At 34.8% G+C, this 20,525-nt stretch overlaps 1 long non-coding RNA gene across 1 annotated transcript in view; it reads right to left on the bottom strand.

The window, feature by feature from the left end:
- Window positions 1-19,488, bottom strand: part of LOC134478408 (uncharacterized) — a 58,404-nt gene extending 38,916 nt beyond the window's left edge. Inside the window, exon 1 of the long non-coding RNA XR_010051028.1 lies at window positions 19,334-19,488. This is a non-coding gene — a long non-coding RNA (uncharacterized LOC134478408). The remainder of the gene's footprint in view (window positions 1-19,333) is intronic.
- Window positions 19,489-20,525: the final 1,037 nt, after the last annotated feature.

Genomic DNA, 20,525 nt, shown 5'->3' on the forward strand with positions numbered 1-20,525 from the left:
ACAAATATTAAAGGAAAATAGAATTACATTATAAAAACACATATATTTTGTTGTAGAAAAGAGTACCTCTTCTGCCTTGTCTCTCAGATGATTCCTAAGTTACTGAATAGAACTCAATCCATTCTAAATTGTGTTCTAAACAGGCAAATGTGTGTTAATGAATATTTTTAATGGTGTTTTTAAAGAGTTTGTTGCAAAGAGGTCTATGTAGAGGCTGTCATTATGGCTTTCCAGATATCTTCAAGTATTGCAACCAAACATGATGGCACAGCAGGAAAAAAATACACAATTAAAGCTGCAATTATATACCACATATCTTGCTCATTGCATAAAAGGCCATATTTCCCTTTTCAGCATTCATGTCTTCTGAAAATACTTTTGAAAATAAGATATAATGTAGTTGTTGCATAAATCTTAGGATGTTCTTAACGTGCAACTGCTAAGAATTCATACTTAGGGCTCCATCAATAGAAAAATATCTTTGAACTAATAACTTTTTGGGAAGAAAAACTTTTGGTATTTTGACCATGCATCATATTTTCACAGAGAAATAATGTAATAAAAACAGTTTAGGCTCCCTGGAAGGCTCATAAAACCTACTTGATCTAAAATATAACAGGACTGCTTTAGATTGGCAATAAAATATAATTTGCTACACTACATATGTAATCAAAATATAAATCTGAATAATAAATCATTTTTATTACAAATGCTGATGCTTAATAAATTTGATTTTATTTCAGCAAAGTAATAGATTAATTAGAAATGTCTGTAACTTTAAAGGAAATTTCAGAGCTTTTGAAAAACTTACTTATTCAATAATTATTGGGGCTGGGGATTTAGCTCAGTGGCATAAGCACCTGCCTTGCAAGTGTGTGGTCGTGAGTTTGATCCCTGGTATCGATAAAAAAAAAAAAAAAAACTTTAAAAAAATAATTATTACCAGAATATCTTCTCTAGATTGAATAATACTCTAGGGGCTACAAGGATAAACAAGATAGATGAAGCTCCCAAAACATTTTTACAGTGGTAGAGGCAAAAAATATAGACGGAAACAGCATCTATCTATCTATCTATATCTATATCTATATCTATATCTATATACATACACACATACATACACATACAAAATATAGACGGAAACAGCATCTATCTATCTATATCTATATCTATATACATACACACATACATACACATATTTCATGCTGTCATATATATATATATATATATATATATATATATATATATATATATATAGAGAGAGAGAGAGAGAGAGAGCAAAGTAAATAAGCTATACGATCTAGGAGATCTGGGAGAGGCTTCTTCAGATAGAGCAGAGAGATGACTGTTGAATTGATGTTAGAGGAGGAAGCTGAAGAGATAAGTATGTAGGATTCATAAAGAGTAGGCATGAAGCCAGTTTCCTGTAGTGAAGGTTATACTTGGGAGGTGCAAGCACAGTGGCAGAATAGAAAGTTCCAGTCCTGAAGCTCCCATAGAAGTGCTTGTTTAAACAACTACTCATGGGAAAATACGTTTATGGGAGCTCAGCTGTTCCAACTGTAAAGTTTTAGACCAGTAATTAGAGTAAATTTGAAAGCCAGTTGCATTGACGAAGGTAAAAAGAATGATTTCACTTTAACTATGTTACCTCTCCTCCAAGGCAACTAGCTCAGTGCTAAATCCTAAAATTTCACCTTAAGGCAGGATGGGTGGTGAAAGCTGAGTGTAAGACTTACGTGTTCTGTGGGTCCTGCCCAATGCCCTGCCTAGGATGGAGTATGATTGAGTCATCTGGGGGTAACGAGGAACAGGTAAGAGGAGAAGAACTTTGTAGAAACTGGCACACAATTCTGAAAACCAACTGCAGGTCTCTCTGATTCAAGGGTTCCACCGATTCATTCTCATGAGCCTCATGAGTGTCTCACCAAAGTGTACACCAACTAACTGATGTGCCTCCAATCTAAGTGATCTACAGCCAGCTCCACTCTGCAAGACTGAGAGAAGGCATGCAGCTTTGAACTTTTGGGTTATTGACCTAGAGAAAATGAACAGAATGTTCTAGGAACAAAGCCTGGGTTTGAGAGGTTGAGAAAATCTCAAGATACCAAGACTCCACCTCATTTGGGAGGAATAAAACAGTTCAGATGAGTTATGCACATGTACCAACTCTCCACGAATATTGTAATCATTGTGAACTGAAACATATACTAGTAAAAATAAAAATTATAAAACGAAGAATCTGGAATAACAGCAGTCTCTTTAACCACTCTGATTACTGAAGGTATTTCTCACCCGAAGATGGTCAGTAAATGTTGGAGGTAATGTAAAGCAAAGATGAATGTAAACAGCAAAACAACTCTTTGAAGAATATGAAAAATAAAAGAAATAAGACAATAGCAAAGGAAAGATGTGAAAAATAAAGGAACTGTTGACAACAACAAAGGAAAAATTTCAAGCATCTGACTACAAAGAAATGAAATTTATATATTTATGAGTTGTGTAGAAGAAAACAAAATAAATGTGTTAAATAAACTCAGTGAGCTATAAGAGAACAGAAATTGGTAAATAAAATCATGAAAAATAATATATCAACATAAGGAGAAGTTCAACGAGGTGATGTAAAACATGAAAGGGAAAAAAAAAGCAGAAATTCTGTGACTGAAGAATACAATGACTTGGGTGCAGCTTTAAATTCAGAGTGTCAACAACAAAGGCTGTCAAGAAGAAAAAATAAGTGAAATTAAGGACAGATAATTAGGCAATAAAAAAGAATTATAAGGATTACAGGGAGCCTACAACATTTGTGGAACAACATCAAGCAAACAAAAATGTGAATTATGGGACTCCAAGGGGAACACAGAAAGAAAAAGGGTAGAAAGTTCATTTCAAAACAAATAATGGCTGAAGCTTCTCAAGTATGGAGTGAATATGGGCATCCAGATATATGGAAAAAGAACCACAGATTAGTACTAGATCTAAACAGGCCCAAAACAAGTAAGAAGGTTGAAACAATAATAAAGTGTCTCCCATCAATGAAAAATCTAGAATCAGTTAAATTTACTGCAACATTTTAACAAACATTTAAAGAAATAATATTGACTCTTCCAACAATTGAAGAGAAAATCTCTGAAATTTGTTCTGATATATAGCGCTAACCTTACACCAAAGCTGGAACACTACAAGAATAAAAAACCCTCAATAAAGTATTAGCAACATGAATTCAGCAACACATTAAAAGAATTATTTACTCTAATCATACAGAATTTATCGTTAGAGTAAATGTGATTCAACAAAAAACAATTAGTAAATATAATATACCATATTAACACAAGAAGAGTACAAATCATATGGTCATCTCAATATATGAAAAAAAGGAGCTTAAAATCAAATGTCTTTCATGATTAAAAAAAAGCACTCAACATATTAGATATAAAAGGAATATTTCTCAGTCCAATAAAGGTCATATGTGTGACCAACCCAGAGCTAACTTCATACTTAATTTAGAAATTATGAAGGCTTTCCCTTAAGATAAGTGTAATGAAAGGATTTTTACTCTCACTATATCTATTAAACATTATATTTGAAATCCTATTCAGAGTGACTAGCAAGAAAAAAATACAAAAAAGACTTCCAAATAAAAATAGAGAAGCAAAATTATCTCCTCTTTGGTGATAACATTATATTATTAGGCATAAACGTTAGATACTATAAGTTAATTAATTTAAAAAATTGTTAGAAACAGTTTTAAAAATCCAGTAATGATTAAGGATACAAAATACACAGGGCAGGGGATTTATGCTCAGTAGCATAAGTGCCTGCCTAACAAACAAGAGGTCATGAGTTTGATCCCCAGTACAAAAACAAAACAAAACAAAAATAAACAAACAAAATAAATATGTAAAATTAATAATGTTTTAATGGCCTAATAATAGATAATATCTTACAAAAAAAGAGAGAGAAGCCCCATTTATGATGGCATAAAAGATATTTGCAAATTAAATTAACCAGGGGTGTGAAAGACTTGTACAGTGAAAACTATAAAATTTTGATGAAAAATTGAAAGACACACAAGTGAATAAAGAGATCTCCCATGTTTATGAATTGGAATAATTAATATTGTCTAAATTATCCATGATAACCAAGATAACCTACAGATTCAAAGTAATCACTATAAAAATATCAGAGACATTCTTCCCTATACTAGAAAAAAATCTTTACGTTTCTGTGGAGCCACAAATACCTCACTGAAGCAATCTTGAGCAAAAGAACAAAGTCAGAGGCATTACTCTATCTGATTTCAAAATATATTGTAAATCTGTAGTGTGAAGACACCATGGTCATGCATAGAAATAGACACAGTGCAACAGGATAGAGAGCTCCCAAATAAATCTACGTATTTGTGATCAGTTGATTTTTGGTAAAGTTGCCAACAGCATACAGTGGGGAAAAGACAATTTGATTGTAAATTAGTGTTGAAAAATTACACATTAATATTTACGAGAATTAAATTATATGGTTTTCTCATATAAAGTTCATATAAAAATGAACTCACTATGGATTAAAAATTTAAGTGTAAGGCCCAAAGGTATAAAACTACTAGAAAATATGCACACTACACAAGGTGTGGAAACAACTTCTATGTTAATCAATAGAAGAATGAAAAGAATGTGTTCCTAATGACAATAAAATATTGTTAAGACTAAAATTAAGGACACCTTGCCTCTTGCAACCATGTGGATTAACCTAAGTGATACTACATCAAGTAAAATAAGTGGACCCAGAAAAAGGAGTATTGCATGTTATTTATATGTAGATCATTGCAACCTGAGCTCACAGAAACAGGAAATAGAAAGATGATTACTTGGGATCGTGGAATGAGGGAAATAGGGAGATACTGGTCAAAAGGTGTAGTGATAAACTGAACATAATTTCTAGAGACCTAACTTTCAACATAGTATTTATAGCTAACAATACTATATTGCTAGTTCAAAATTTGCTGAGAGATCTTATGTTATGGGTTATCATCACAAGTACTACTACTACTACTACTAAAGGAAATGGGAGATGGTAAGAAACTTTGGAAAACAGACATGTATGTCCTTGATGCTCGTGATGATTTTTACTTATCTGCAATCCACTAAATTTCATGTGTCAAATATATAGCACTTTTTACATGTTAATCAATCTTCACTGGTGTTTTTAAAAAATAATTACATAAAAATGGAATAATAGTGTAATGGATCAGAAGTAAAAGAGGCCAGAATGACAGGTGCTAGATGAAGAGGAGAGTGGTTTGTATAATATTGGCTAGGGAGTAAATCAAGCAAGGTTGTTGTATAGGCCATAGGGAGTATTTTATACTGAGAAGATACTGAAGTAAGACATAAAATTACTAATCAGGGTAGCAGTGCCATCAGACAGAACACAATATCACTTCTTTGAACACACCACTTACAACTCAGGGCCCTCACTCATGTAAAAAACTTTGGATTGCTTCCTTTTTGTAAATATTTCTCAAGTTACTTTCTGTAGTCTCAGCTCACATTCACAATCCTTGCATTTTAGGAATGATCGTTTTGGAGCTATGTAGAGAATGGACAGCTTCATGTTAGCAAGTTTACAACAACCCAGGTACAACACTACGTTCTATTTCAAATGTGAGGAAATGAAAGAATTCAGCATGTATTTCCAGGGCAATGGAAAGTATAGACTCTGATGATGATGCTTAGATTTACTTCTAGCAACTAAGTGGATGCTGGTGTCATTTAAAATCAAGAAATTAGCAGGACTAATTTAAGAGTAATGGATATGGAGAGGAAAAACAAAAGTTTTGTTGGTGCTATATTAATCAGGAAATTACTGTTAGATTTTACTTTTTATTGGTAATATTTGTGATGCATAATATTCATGTTTATTCTAGGAGATTTATGCATATATATCTCATCTTGATAAATTTTTATTCCCCTCTCCCTCATGCTCCTTCTTTTCCTAGACACCCTTCCCTATATCTAAAAATCCTGCCTCCCTATTTTTTTTTTTACTATTTCACCTTTATTTTGCTCTTTAACCTATTTGGGTTTCTCATGTAAAAGGCACCAAGTGGTAATTAACTTTTTGCACTTAGCATAATGGTCTCAAGATTTATCCATTTTTTCTGAAAAACACGTGGATTTCTAGAGCACATAGCAGGTATGCAGTAGGATAAAGCAGTCTGGAGCTATGTTAGCTTTCCATAACTGTAGCAAATAATCTGAGTTAATATGCTTTTAAAATGAAAACGCTTATTTGGCTTATAGTCTCATAGATTTTTAGTCTATGATCAGGTAGCCCTATAACACTGGGCCAATCATGGGGCAATATAACATGATGTGACCCACAGTGAGAATAAAGACGTTAAGACATATTCATAGTTACGAGGACTCAAAGGGATACTAAGTCCATCCACAATGCAGGTTCATTTGAACAAAGGCCTTGATCCAGGACCCAACCTGAATTTTATTAACCCATGAAGAAGGGAGAGTCTTGAGGATGAGTAACTGAGAGAAAGGCTGAAAGTACACGAGTGCTATGAACAGGGTTAGATAAGTGGCCTGAGATCACCTCTGCAATATTTAGGGGGAAAGATATGCAGAAAGAGTAATCTGCATAACACAACTGAAGTAGTAGCTAATGTTTTGGGGTCTGTGCTTCAGTTCTGATGTGTAAACTTTCCTGCTCTGGGAGCTCATAGCCTCTTACCTCAGTGCTGGATCCCAGTTGACAGCATACAGCAGTGGTTTTTCATCCCACCTGGCTCAATCATTTTTTGGGAGTCAGAGGGTGGGAAACTTCAAAGATTATGCATCAGCCCCTCAACCAGCCCTACTTACGTTGCTTAAAGCCAACTGGAGGGATGAAGAAATGGTCTACCCCCTCTATATGTTTCAGTACATGGAAATAGGGCCAGGTTTAGCCAAAATGGAGATAATTGCTTTTTATTCAAGACAGTCATCCAGGTGGTCCTCCACATAAGGTCCCACAATCCTTTCAAGCACATAGCCCCAGTGAATTTATCCTTAGTGACCTAAGGATCTCTGGCTAGGCATTATTTCTTAAACATCTCACCACTTTTCAATATAATACTTTCTTGGGACCAGGTCTTTAATACACAGCTCTTTGAAAGACATTAAAGGCTCAAATTACAACAAAAATTCTAAGGAGGTGGCATATATGATTCAATGAAGATTAAGATTAAAAGTTTCCTAACTGTGGATAGCTAGTGTATAGTAATGTAAATCACTTCAGACTAGAATAATTTGGAGGACTAAATGATGCTGCTCATGGGTACTTAAGGATAACTGGCCAAAATCCAGAACTGTGCTGTCCACTATTGATGGAAAATGGGGGGCAAAATGTCTTTGAAAGGAAATGCTGGTAGTGGTGAGTAGGAATTCTAATGAGGGAAATGAAGAACAAAGTTGTGATAATTTAAAGGTGACAGAAAGGATAGATCCGAAATCTTATAAGTCCAAAAAGCATTATATTTGCATGACTTTCACATTGCTGAGAGAAAATACTTGAGACTTGAAACTTACAGCAGGAGAGGTTTATTTTGGCGTACAGTTTCATAAGTTTCCATCCAAAATGTTCATATGGGGAGGGAAAGAAGAGTGAGGGGAGAGAGAAAGGAAAGAAGATTAAATTTAAAAAATTAGAAAAGAAGGAAAAATGCAAAGTTTTTATAAATGAGAAGAGGAAGAGTGATTGAAAGGAGAGTAGGGAAATGGGAAAAATAAAAGAAATGTTCTATAGGTATAAATTCTATATGATGAATGTGATCATTATATATACCTAAAATGTACCAATAAAATGTGATTGGTAAAAGAACACCACCAACAATGTTTCCATTGATGTTTAGCAGGCTTAATTCTATTACGGTCTTCAGGGAACCCAGACAACCGAGAAGCCAGGGAGGCAGCCAGAGCCCTCCAGCTCACTCCCCCAGCAACTTGCTTATGTATCATGAACATTTTTTATTTAGTAATAGATAATGAGTACAAGGGAAATGATGGAAAGAAAGGGAAAAAATGAGATAAAGCACAAAGCTTAAGAAAAGAGAGAAGTTTTTTGGAAATTTGTGTCAGAAAAAAAACAAGCAAGAGGATACCAGATTAAATGGCAGAGAAGAACATATTCTTAAAAAGACATCTCAGCATAGACCAGTGAAGGCTGACAGAATTCACAGGTCCCAATTCTGGAAAGAAGGAAATGTAATAGAGTTAAGTCCTAGATTCAACAAAATATTTGGAATTGAGTTCTTTTGCTCTAGTTCATGTAGAGTGTTCTGGTACTCAAATAGAGAAGTTCATGTCATGGCAGATTCTCTAGCTTAGAAAGACAAAATAGACAGTCCGTATGCCTTCCCCCAAAAACCAACCAATAAACAAACAAAATAATACACACACACACACACACACACACACACACACACACACACACACAAGCTAAATGAAAATAGAAAATTCTTAAGTGCCACAGAAAATGAGTCCTAAGTTTTATCCTCAAATTTTCTCTAACAGCATCGTGAGTCCTGAATTTCCTATCCCTCAGCAAAGAGGTTAAGAATTTAGAAAAAAAAAAAAAGTAGTTAGTAAGATGTTAAAAACTAGATTGAAATGTATACTTTGTTCATGCTCAAAATTTGTCACATTTGAAAGACAAATTGCAAACTTATTCTGTTCATCTGGAAACTGAAGGTCAGATTATAAAAGGTACCCAGCTCATCTGAGGAAGCAGGGTGGGGATGTAGAGTAATTTTGAGTGAAACATTATTTTCAGAATGTGTTTAAGAGCAAGTTGCTTCAGGAAAATTTGACTGTACTAAAACAACCACATTAAGCCGGCCAAAATAACACAAAAAACAATAAAGTAAAAAAGAACACCGCCCAACTAACAGCAGCTGACCATCATGCTAACCCTCACCATTTATGAAAAACACTGAAATATGTGATGACAGTGTATCAGAATTCCCTGGGTTACTGTTTTCAATAATCTCCTGAAAAAATAGAAAATGCATTTTATTTTTAAATTTTGCAATAGTACATGTTTGCCATGCATGTTATAGTCCTCAAGGGGAATTTGTACTTGTACATAATGTCTTAATTCTTTTTTTCCCATCCCCCTTCCATCCTTTCAGTCCTTTTTCCCTTTCCTATTTACAAAAGCTTTTTCCTTCCATTGTCTTTTATTAAACCCCTTTCTTCCCTTTTTCCTCCCTTCTCCCTTACTTTCCTTCTTATTTGAACAAGTTCTTTCTACTTCCCTTTATTTTCCATTTTTTCCTTATTTATCATTTGGATTTCTTACACAAGAGAATGAAAACTTTAAACTTGTGTGTCTGATTTATTTCACTTAAAATTATGGTCTTGAGATGTACCAATTTACCTAAAAAGGTCTCAAGTTTATAATTCTTCATGGCAGAGTAGTTCTCTCAGGTATATAAATACCACGTTTTATTTACCATTCACCTGTAGATGGGCATTTGAACCCTTTCTAAGATTTAGCTATTATAAATCATTGTGCTATAACCGTAGATATGCACATCATTGTGGTACGATGCTTTTAACTCTTTCAGGAAGATCCCTAGAAGGGGAAGACCTGGGTCAAATGAAACCTCTAGTTTTAGTCTTTGAGGAATCTCCATACTGATTTCCAAAGTGGTTGTACCAATTTGCAGCCTCATCAACAATGGAGAGTGTTTTCTTTTTCCCACAGCTTCACCACCATTTATTATTGGTTGATTTCCTGATAGTAGGTATTTCATCTGCAGTGAGGAGGAATCTCAGTGTTGTTTTAATTTGCATTTCTCAAGTGACGAGTGATATTGAACTTTTTTTTCATACATTTATTTGCTGTTTTTACTTCTTCACTTAAGAGAATCATTTCATACTAATGTTTAAAAATAGGCCCAAATGGTTTCATATGTGTGGAGTACTGGTCTTGACGAATCGTTCTGTCTGGTCCTTTTAATTACTTTTACTTTAATACTCAAAAGTGTCTATACCTAAAGAAATATTTCATTTCTTAAGTAGTATCTCTGTGCTTTTCCTGATATTCTAGAATATAAAACAAAGCATTTATTACCTTTTCTATTTCAATAACTCTTTGCAACTGAAACGCACTATTCATTTTGAATAAAACATGAGCAACTTTCTTAATTCTGTATGACTAAAACAACACAATTTGGAGACTTTTCTATAAATGAAAATTAGTATATATCTGAATCGCCCAGTCTGTTCAGTTCTCTTGCATAATTTTTAAATTAGGTTGTTTTCTTATTGCTGAATTTCAAGAATTCTTTGTACATTTTAGATAAAAATATTTTATTAGGTATATGTTTTACAAACACTTCTCCTGGTTTGCAGTTCATCTTGGCTATCTTTTGCAGACTATTTTTTCTATTTTAATTAACTCTAACTAACTTGATGTTCAATTTGTAGATCATGCATTAGTATTACATTGAAATGTCACCAACAAATTGAAGGTCATGTGGATTTTCATCTACATTACTTTCTGGGAATTGTATTGTTCTTAATTTTGTATTTATATCTATGATCCATTTTGAAGTAATTTTATGAGATGAAAATTCTATGTCTAGATTTACCATTTTCCACGTGGATGTCTAGTTGCCCCAGTAACATTTGTTGAAAAGATTTAACTTCTCTTCACTGTATGGTCTTTGTTCCTTTGTAAAGTTCTGTTGATCAGTATGGGTCTATCTCAGGGTTCTATTCTGTTTCATTGACCTATTTTTAAATTCATTTCCCCATAGTAATCTGTCTTAATTACTATAACTTTGCCTTGAGGTTAGGTAGTATAAGTTCTCCAACTTTGTTCACTTTAGTCTGTATTCTTTTCTTTATTGTTTCTCATGTACTGAAAATATATTTTAAAATATTCTTTTATTCTTTTCATAAGCTTTTACCTTTTCCACAGTGCTTATTGTGGGAATAGTTGAAAAACTTATATTGTTTATTTATTTTTCCTTAGTTTGATATCAAAGTAATTTTACTGTTAATTCTCTTTGTCCTGATGGGAAGAATCTGGTCATTAAGCTTAGTTAAGGAAAAGAAGACAGAATGAGAGAGGGAAAACGAGAGAAAAGGGAGGAAAGGAGAAAGGGGGAGAGGGAGAGGGAAGAAAAGACTGTGGAGCAACCGGAACTCTCATTCATTGCAGGCACAAATTGAAAATGGTATAGTCACTTTGGGAGACAGTTTGGCAGGTTATTTGTTTGCTTGTTTATAAAAGTAAGCAAACTACTTGTATATTTTGGTAATCATACTCTTTGGAAGTTGCAGAAAAAAGCTTGAAAAATTATGTCTATCCAAAAACTTGCAAATTGATGTTTTTAGTAGCTTTAATCATAATGCCAACTTGTAAAGAATCAAAATGTATTTCAATAGAAAAATGAATAAATTAACTGTGATACTTGCAGACAATGGAATACTTTGAGCAACAAAGGAAACATTTTCTGAAACTGTGAAAAACAAGCAGGAAAATTAAATGCATGTAACTACATGAATGAAGCTATCTAAAATGCATACTGTGTTGTTTCAATATTAAGTTTTGGAAAAGGTGAAACTATGGAGACAGTAAAAAGATCATGGCCTCCAGGAGTCTGCAGAAGGAAGGGATGGTCAGGCAAAGCATAAAGTGGTTTTAGGGCAGTAAAACTACTCCATGCTATCCTGCGGTGGTGGGTACATATTATTGTGCAAATGTCAAAATTCTTAAAATGAATTAATGAAAGCAGTGAACTTCAATGTACCCTGTGGACTTGGGGTACATAATTCCAAAGTTTCTGTACAGAAGCTGATTCCTTATGAGAGATTCACCACGATGGCCCAGAACACTATGGCCCAGAACATTGGAAAGTCGTGTTATGTGAGGACACAAAGTGTATGATGCTGTGAACTCTTTATATGGACAACTTTGCATTAAACATGAAACTACTATTAAAAAAAACCTGAAGACTAAAAATCAAAGCAAAGTGCCTATGGTATCCATTGCTGAAATGATCCAGTCATGATAAGGGTAAGTGAATCATGGAGTTGCTTCAAAGCCCAGGTACTGCAGAAAGGGAACAGTTAGCTCCTGCAACCTGAAACCAGCTTTCAGAGACCCTGTGGAGCAGTTGCTTTCTACTGTACAGCAAGTGAGCAATGCAGTCATCTGCTCTGGGGCTGGTAAGCACATCCATTAAATTGAACACCCTCTTCTGGTAGCCCTGCTATTTTAACTCTCCATTTGTATGTGGATTTCATGATTCTCATTTCTGAGCCTTTCTATAGGTCAGTTCTATATTTTTTCCTAGTTCTCATATTTTGTTTCCCTTAGAAAGTGGACCAAAAGTAGAAATCAAGAGTTTCTCAGAATTATTTCAAACATAGATTTCAAAAACTTGGCATTGCTCTACATCGCAGATAATAAAGATTTTCCCACAGGGGCACAGGTTGATAATTCTGCTCTTGTTTATATGCACTGGAACCGGGCAGAGAGTAGAAGCCACATATACTGTTGCAGAGGGAGCTAATAAATAGGGAAGAGGAGGAGGCTGGGCTGATTCATGTAGTGATGGATTAGGAGACTTCAGTATGAGCTCATGTTTAGCTTCATGTGCAGAGTACTGCACATATAAGCACACATGAAAATGTGTATAAATAATTTAATACAGTCATACTTATTTATTTGCTCTGTCAGTTGAGGTGACATAAAGCAACAATAAGCCTAACACCTGGATCTTTGTTTCTAATGCCATCTTCCAATTAAAGAAATCAGGCCAAGTGAGCCAAATGACTGGTACAAAGAGTGAGACTGGAGATATAGTAGATGAGCCTCAAGTATCTTACACTATCAAAGAGTAAAGAACTGTTCACATGTAGACAAACCCTTTTATGGTGAAATTGTGTCAAGATACACAAAGCCAACTGAAGGAGCACTCAGTGGCCAAAGCTAAAACAATTAGAGGGAAAAAAACAGTAGTGGATGACAAGCAGAAGTATAAAATAGGTATCTATGAGTTCATACTGATTTAAGTGAATATTTCAGTAAAGAAATGGCAGGATAAGACAAACCTCTCATGAGAAATGTTTCCATAAAAGAATTGTTTTATGCCATAGCCAATGCAGCTCTTGAAATTCCCAGAGGACGAAGAAACAAAGACAAGACCTTTGAATACAGAAAGCAGAGGTCAGCTGGAGACCCTGCTCTCCTAGTCGGAGAAAAGGAACTACCCAATGCACCACTACAGTGCATTTATTTATACACTTGGCAGGTTGGTGTCAATGGAAAATGCTCTGCCTAACAACTGATTCAACTAGCTCCCCTCAGGTCCCCTGTATTCTCAGGGCTGGAATTATTACTTGTTCACTGGGCTCACTCTTCACACGTGATCAATCTCCAGCTCAGTGCTGCCCTCATGGTTTCTCTTTTGCTGAGCTGGGGATTAAATCCAGGCTTTCACCATGCTAAGTAAATGCTCTATCCCATCAGAATAATTACAAATAAATTATTTACCCTAAATGATGGCCAGGGAATTCCTCATTCAGTAAGCATAGCTGTGCATAATGACTTTCCTTCAAAGGGCACAGTAAGGAAAGGGAAAAATGGGTAACACTGGTATAGGGAAACCATACAAATGGCACTAAAAACAACAGTGATGTCATTTCAGTAGTGTGTATATTTGACATAAGATATTATATGATAAAAATGACCTTTTGCTTTTGTAACCTTTATCTACAAAATGCATAACCCTATGCTAATCATGAAAAAAAAAATACCATGCAGGTCTCAGTTAAAGGACATTTTACAAAATACTTGATCAGTAGTCTGCAAAACTGTCAGGATCATCACAAGGTCATCACAGTACCTGACCAGTATTCTGCAAAACTGTCAAGGTCATCTTAAATCTAGGGAACTCTAGCAGCCCAGTAAAACCACAATTTATGTAATGTTGCATACTTAAGAGATTTTGAAAGAGGAAAATCACAAAACTATGGAAAGTATGGAGTGTACCTGATACCAATTAATCAATGTTGTTTTCTAATGTAGCAAATGTACCTTAGTAATATCACATATTGCCAAGATAAGAAATGATTCTAGATTTGTGGGAACTCCCTAAACTGCCTTTACTATGTTTCTATAAGCATCAAACTGTTTAAAAATAAAATCTCACTTGGAAAACAGTATTCTTTCTTTAGGGAAAATAATATATAAATTGTGCTAGTTGTGCTTGCCGAAAGAGAAACCTACTCAGTGACTTCGAAGTGATTTAAAAGAGTGGTTTTAAAGACCACAGTAAATGGCTAAGAATTACTACTGGAGAAATAAAGAAAGTTTGTATTTGAAATTATTTAGACACATGATAAAACCAGTCTTTAAAATGATGGGTCAGATTCTCAGAACGGGTACATAAACCAATGAGAAAGTATTACAAGAGTAAACTTTAGACTTGTGCATGGTAAAAAAAAAAAATCCTCTTTGAATAAAGAACTGTGCTTCTGAGCTGATCTGTGCAGGATAAAAGAAAGTCCATTTGTCCATGTTAGTGAGCAGATTTTCACCAAGTAGCCATGGTGAAAGAGTGATATCTCAGAGAATATGGCCCAGACCATGGCTTGGGAAATGCAGAAGATGACAAAACCAATCAGAATTAGGTGACCAGGCAGATAAACAACATGGTTATGTAGCCAAGTATATGAGTGTGTTAAGATATGTGAAATCAGATGGGGAAATCTAATACCTAGGGACACATGGAGGATGAGAACTATGGAAATTGTAGACACAATCTGAAATTAAGACCTTAGGATCTTGAGTTCAATCTGTGTCCACCACTTGTTGTTGAGCAGATTTTCCCCAAGTAGTGATGTTCAGAGTGACATCTAAGAGAAGATAATATGGCCCAGACAATGGGAAATGAATGAAATGCAGGATTTCTTACCAGCTCTGCAGCTCTAGACAAGTTATAGCAATTTTACTTCATCACTTGACAAATGGATATAATGAGATTGCATACTTCAAAAGGTTGTTGTGACTGTTAACTATATAGTTTTAAGCATTATAATACTGTTTCCCTTGTAAGCATACATTTAACAAAGGGAGATGCTATTATTATAATTGTTTCTACTCATAGATTTTAAACGATGCCTGCAGGGCCAACAGTCAATAAGGAAGCACTAAGATGTTTTCTGACACACACTAGAAACAGGTTTGTAAACATCTCATCCTAGAACGATGGTGGTTTGGCCACAGAGTGTGGGATTTGGCTTGTGGTCAGTTCATTTTTATTGCTGTCTTTTGCTGATGACCTAGGTGGTATTTGCCTGTTTCTTATTTCTTCATCTTTTCTCTTTCAGATTTCCTCTTTCTCTATGTGAATGGAAATTCAGCAATAATCACATTTAGCCATTGCTTGAAGTTTTAACTTTGAAACTAATGATGATAACTCTTCAATCTGTATCTGAGTTATGCATGTATTCTGTGTTCTTTGGAGCGATGCTCCAAAATGGAATTTTCATGCTTCCAATATTTCTGGGAAATAATTACTTTATTCTTTCATTGGGAAAAAGTAGTATCCAATAAAATGGATTTTGTTTGTCTAATTCTGCTACTAAGTGTAATGAGTCTTGAAATAATGAAATGAAAATATGTTACTATTTGCAAAACTCACCTCTGGGGCAGAGAAGCAGAAAGATGCAATTTAAACTTACACAGCTAAAGTTTAAGATTTGGATCTGTTCCTAGCTTAGTAGGTATGCCTCCTAGTCTAGATCCTCTTGAAAGTAGATCTGAGATTATATCTTAGGTAAGGTAGTTGAGGTAGTGTGTTACAGAATGCGATGGCAAAGAACAAGTACAAAATGCAAGAGGAAAGAAATTGGAAAGAAGGAAAAGCTACCACCAAATATATTATCAAGCTGGCTGCCCAAAAGAGAAGCTCAAGTTCTATTATACCAGAACTTCACAGTGATATTATGAAAGGAGTCTAAAAAAAAGTGAAACATTCATCTCTTGGCACCCATACCTGTACGTTTTAACTTACCTGCACTTATGGCCTGCACAGGTATGAGTGCTAGGCAGGGTCTCAGAAAAATATCTCATACTTTGGCCTCAGAGAAGTCTTAGATGAAGAAGTAAAAGGAGTAGAGTAGGCTTTGCCTATTGTACCTGTTCAAATCTGTTGAAATCAGCATTGGAATGATCAAAGAAATGAATGAAATGCATCAATTGGTGAAAGATGGTAGTACACTGTGTAAAGTCACTGGAGCACTTGCATTCTCCAGGGATCAGTTTTTCATGTATTAAGTATAACTCAACTTAAACCAGCAACTAAACATGTAAACTCACTCTTCAAGCACACTTGTTAGAATAGAATCATGGAGAAAACTGAGTTCCTAAACTGAGCTAGAGAGACTTGGACTCACTATAGTTGAAAAAAGTCTACATTTTAAAGCATAGATTCTGTTTGTGTCAAATGAAGTCTGACGTAAACATTTTAAACAGTTAGATAAAAGTAAGCTACAAGCTGTCAGTCCCAAACCTCACATATAAGGAAACCTAAGACCCTAGAACTCAGAGATGCCAAATTTAGGTATACTGATGCAAGTGCCCACTGAGGTCTCTTCATTGCTCTGCATTATTCGGTGACAAAGAGGACAAAAGAGATGCCATAGGTTATAGACGCTGCTACACCTTTATCATCTAACTTGAGTAAGGCAAAGGGCAACCCAGATTAAGTTTTGAACTGTCAAACTCAAAAATATTTCTTGAAACACATTTACATGTTATGATCCTTGAACTTGAAGATCAATGAGTAGAAAAACTCTTGTAAGAGCATGTAAACAATCCATCAGAGAGTGGCAGAAGATATCTGCAACATAAACCTCTTTGGCAAAAAAACTGGAACGTTACCAAGAAGATACGAAAATGGCCAAAAGTAAAAGATGTTTAGTTTTGCTACTAAATCAGAGAAGAGAATATTAAAACCAAAAATTGTGCTATTAATTTATCACCAGAAAAATAAAAATGTAAAACAGAATGGGAAATCCAAATATTGATGAAACTTAGCATTTCCATACATCATGGTCTAGAGGTTAAATTAACACAGCCACACTGGAAACCTATGCAGAAGTATCTTCAAAAGCTTGAGTTACACATGCCTGGAGATCCAACAGTTCTATTTTGACACAAGTTCTAGTGAAATGTATGAATATAGTCACTAAAAGAATGTGAATGGTCGTAGCAGTACTACTAGCAACTAACTAGAAATATGCAATATGTTCATGGACTTTAGAATGAACGAACAAAAAGTAAAGTTTTGGTATTGACACTGCATAATTCTGTAAATCAATGGGAATAAGAAAACTACAACTAGCTATAATAATATGGGTGAACCTCAGAAAGGTAATATTGGGCCACACTTGCAAGAACACACACTGTATTATGGTATTATGATGTTCATCTTGATTGTTGGCTTGATTATTTTGAAGGCACTTCATGTATGTCTAAACAGGCCATGACAATATGACCTTGTCTGCTTTACCTGTTCCCTGTCGCCTTTCTTTCTGGCTGTTCCATGGTGCTCTTTCTGGATTGCCATGAGGTGAACAACTGTTCTCTGCTATGATTTGCCATGATTTTACTGCCTTGGAGCCAGCTGACCAGGAGAGAAGCCTCTTAAAAACCATGAGTCAAAGTAAATGTACACTCTTTTAAATTGAACATGAAAGGCGTTTTGCAAAGCTACAAAAATCTTACCAATCACTTCATCTACTTAAAATTTTAAAACAGGAAACATTAATATATACTATTAGAAATCAAGATAATGGTTACCCTTATAAAGTTAATGCATGCAATGGAGCATGCGGAATCTTTGGCAGAGCTGGGTTATTCTGTCTCTCTATTTGTGCATTGGTTATGAAACTGCATACTTGTGATGAATTTAATAGAATTTATCAACACCTGCGCATATGCATGCATATATATTCACACATATATACACACATAGAACTCAGCTATTTGAAAGAAGATACTTACTGATCAGCTAAGTACAAGTCTGAAAATCACTGAAAAACTTGATTTTCTCAGATTGAAGATCTGTCTGAATGAATTTTTCACAATAGATTGAGAAATATAAATCTGATGAGTTTGCGATGAATATCTTTATGAATATAGGTAACTCATTATTATTGCAGCTAATAAATATTGATCTGTTGAGATTTTTAGGAGACATTTTAGCTAGGAACTTAGGATAACTAAAATTTAACAAATATTTTCACTTCAGAGAGTTTCCAGATTTATTCATAATTTAAGTAATTCATGCTATGAAGTAGAAAGCACTCAATACCATAAAAGGAGCAACAAATATTGCAAGGTTTAGAACAGGTCACTTATAAGAGACTGTATGACGTTTTCCTGGTGGAGGGAGCATTTTGAGTTACGCTTTTGTAGCGTATTTTAAACATGTGAAGACTGTGGGTAGGACCAGCCAAGGACCTCATGGAGCCAGGAAAATGGGAAAATGGGACAACCACAGGGTTTTGAAATGAGGACATTCATTCATCTAAGATTAGTAGATCCATTTATTTATTATTTAATTTAACAGAGGTTCATTAAAGTCCTCATATGGGCCAGGAAATACAACTATGAATTTATGTTTTCTGTTCTCCTTGCTTGGGTACATTATCAAGTTTAAGGGAAGGAAATGAGTAAATAAGTCATTTGAATAAAGTGTGGTGCAAGTTATGATGGGAGATGGGTTTTGTGGAAATTCAGAACAGAGTTGTACAACACACTAGTATGTTCTCAGAAAGACTCCCAGAAGAAAAGTCATGCTGTCATGGCTAAGGACTGAGTAGTAAATTTCTGCTGCTAGGCTGCTAAGCTGATAAATTTGAACAGTATGGAATAAATAATTTTGTTTACATTATAGTCTGAAGAAAATAAATCACAGAACCAAAACAGTTTTCAGTTGGCTTCATTGCTCTATTACACAAGATAGGAATTAAGAGTTGAGAAGATCAGTTATCAAATTCAAGTGAGAACTATTAAGAGTCTGAGAAAGCATTGTTAGAAAAATTCAGCCACAGATACTAAAGGTGTTGAAACACAGAGAATTTTTCACTGGCTTTACTTTGGAAAAGGAAATGGAAAAGGTGCCATGACTGTGAGCCCCGATTAGCATCTGTCACTTGCAAGGAGAAAACCCCCGGGAGTTATATTTGCAGTGCTGGCCCACAGAAGGGAAATGAATGGTTCTAACTACATTAAGTTAATAAAGATATCTACTCACTCCGAAGCCCTGTGGTTTGAACAAGGTGATTCATTGTTCCAGTTCACTCCTTTTCATGACTTGACATAGTCCTTGCCTGGTTCTACCCATAGCTGCCATATGGGTAAGTTAGCTCACACTGGTACAAGCATAACTCAAAATGCTCCCATCATGAAACTGTCTTTGAGTCTCTGAGACATGAGTGACCTGTGATACTGCTAAACTCTTGTATGCTTGGTGTAGATAGGACGTGGGTGAGGCAGCAGCTATTGAGGAGAAGAAAAATAGTGGCACCAGACTTGGGTGTACTTATTTCAAGGAGAACTCCTTGATCAGGTGTTATAGAGAGTGTTGTAGTTTGGCAGAGTGTACCAAATTCGGAAGTATAAATTTAAGAGCCTTGTAACAAATGGAATCATTTCTCAAATCTATTAAACCAGATGAGTTTGTCAAATGTCATAAAATTTAGTGAAAAATTACAAAAGAAAACAGGAGAAACTGGAACTGGAGTGGGGGCCAACAGTTACAGGGTGTAGGAGAAAAGACAGATACAACAGAGGAGGAAAAAGAGAAAAGTTCCAGGAAATCATTAGAGCAGAATTTCAGAAAGAAAAAGTATGTATTTAATGTGTGTGAAAATGGGGACAACTATTTGGAAGAAACTAGAGACAATTAGATAAACAGTGAAGATCTCCAGTGGACTTGCTTTGAAAATGTATTTCTTTAAACTGTTTCTTTTTGAACTGTTTTGTTCTGTTTTGATATGTTTAATCTTACCTTCTTTAACATAAAAAACAAGTGTGTAGGAATGATAATCATATTACTAAGTTCTTGTTAGATCATTGAGCAGACTAAACGATATAACTGCATGTATATTTAAGTGTATAACATAGATAATGATATTACTGAGTTTTGTTGAATCATTGAACAGAGCTGTTTGCAGTCTCACTGTTGGAATGTCCACTTTATAAGCTTTAATTTTGTAACTTGAACAATTATTTCTAAGATGACAAAATGTAATCCATTAACGAGTGATTTCCTACTGTTTATTTCTTTCTGTAAATCTGTATAACTTGTATCCTTTCTCTGCCTTTTTTTCTTTTTCTCCTTAAATAAAATTTAAAAAAAAAAGATCATTGAGCAGAACTGTTGGCAGTGTCACTATTTGAATGTCATTTTACATACTTTAATTTTGTAACCTGAACAGCTATTT

The sequence above is a fragment of the Cavia porcellus genome, unplaced genomic scaffold, assembly GCF_034190915.1.
Source record: "Cavia porcellus strain 051 isolate PalLab524CR breed Dunkin Hartley unplaced genomic scaffold, mCavPor4.1 scaffold_13, whole genome shotgun sequence".
In the NCBI taxonomy this organism is placed as follows: Eukaryota; Metazoa; Chordata; class Mammalia; order Rodentia; family Caviidae; genus Cavia; species Cavia porcellus.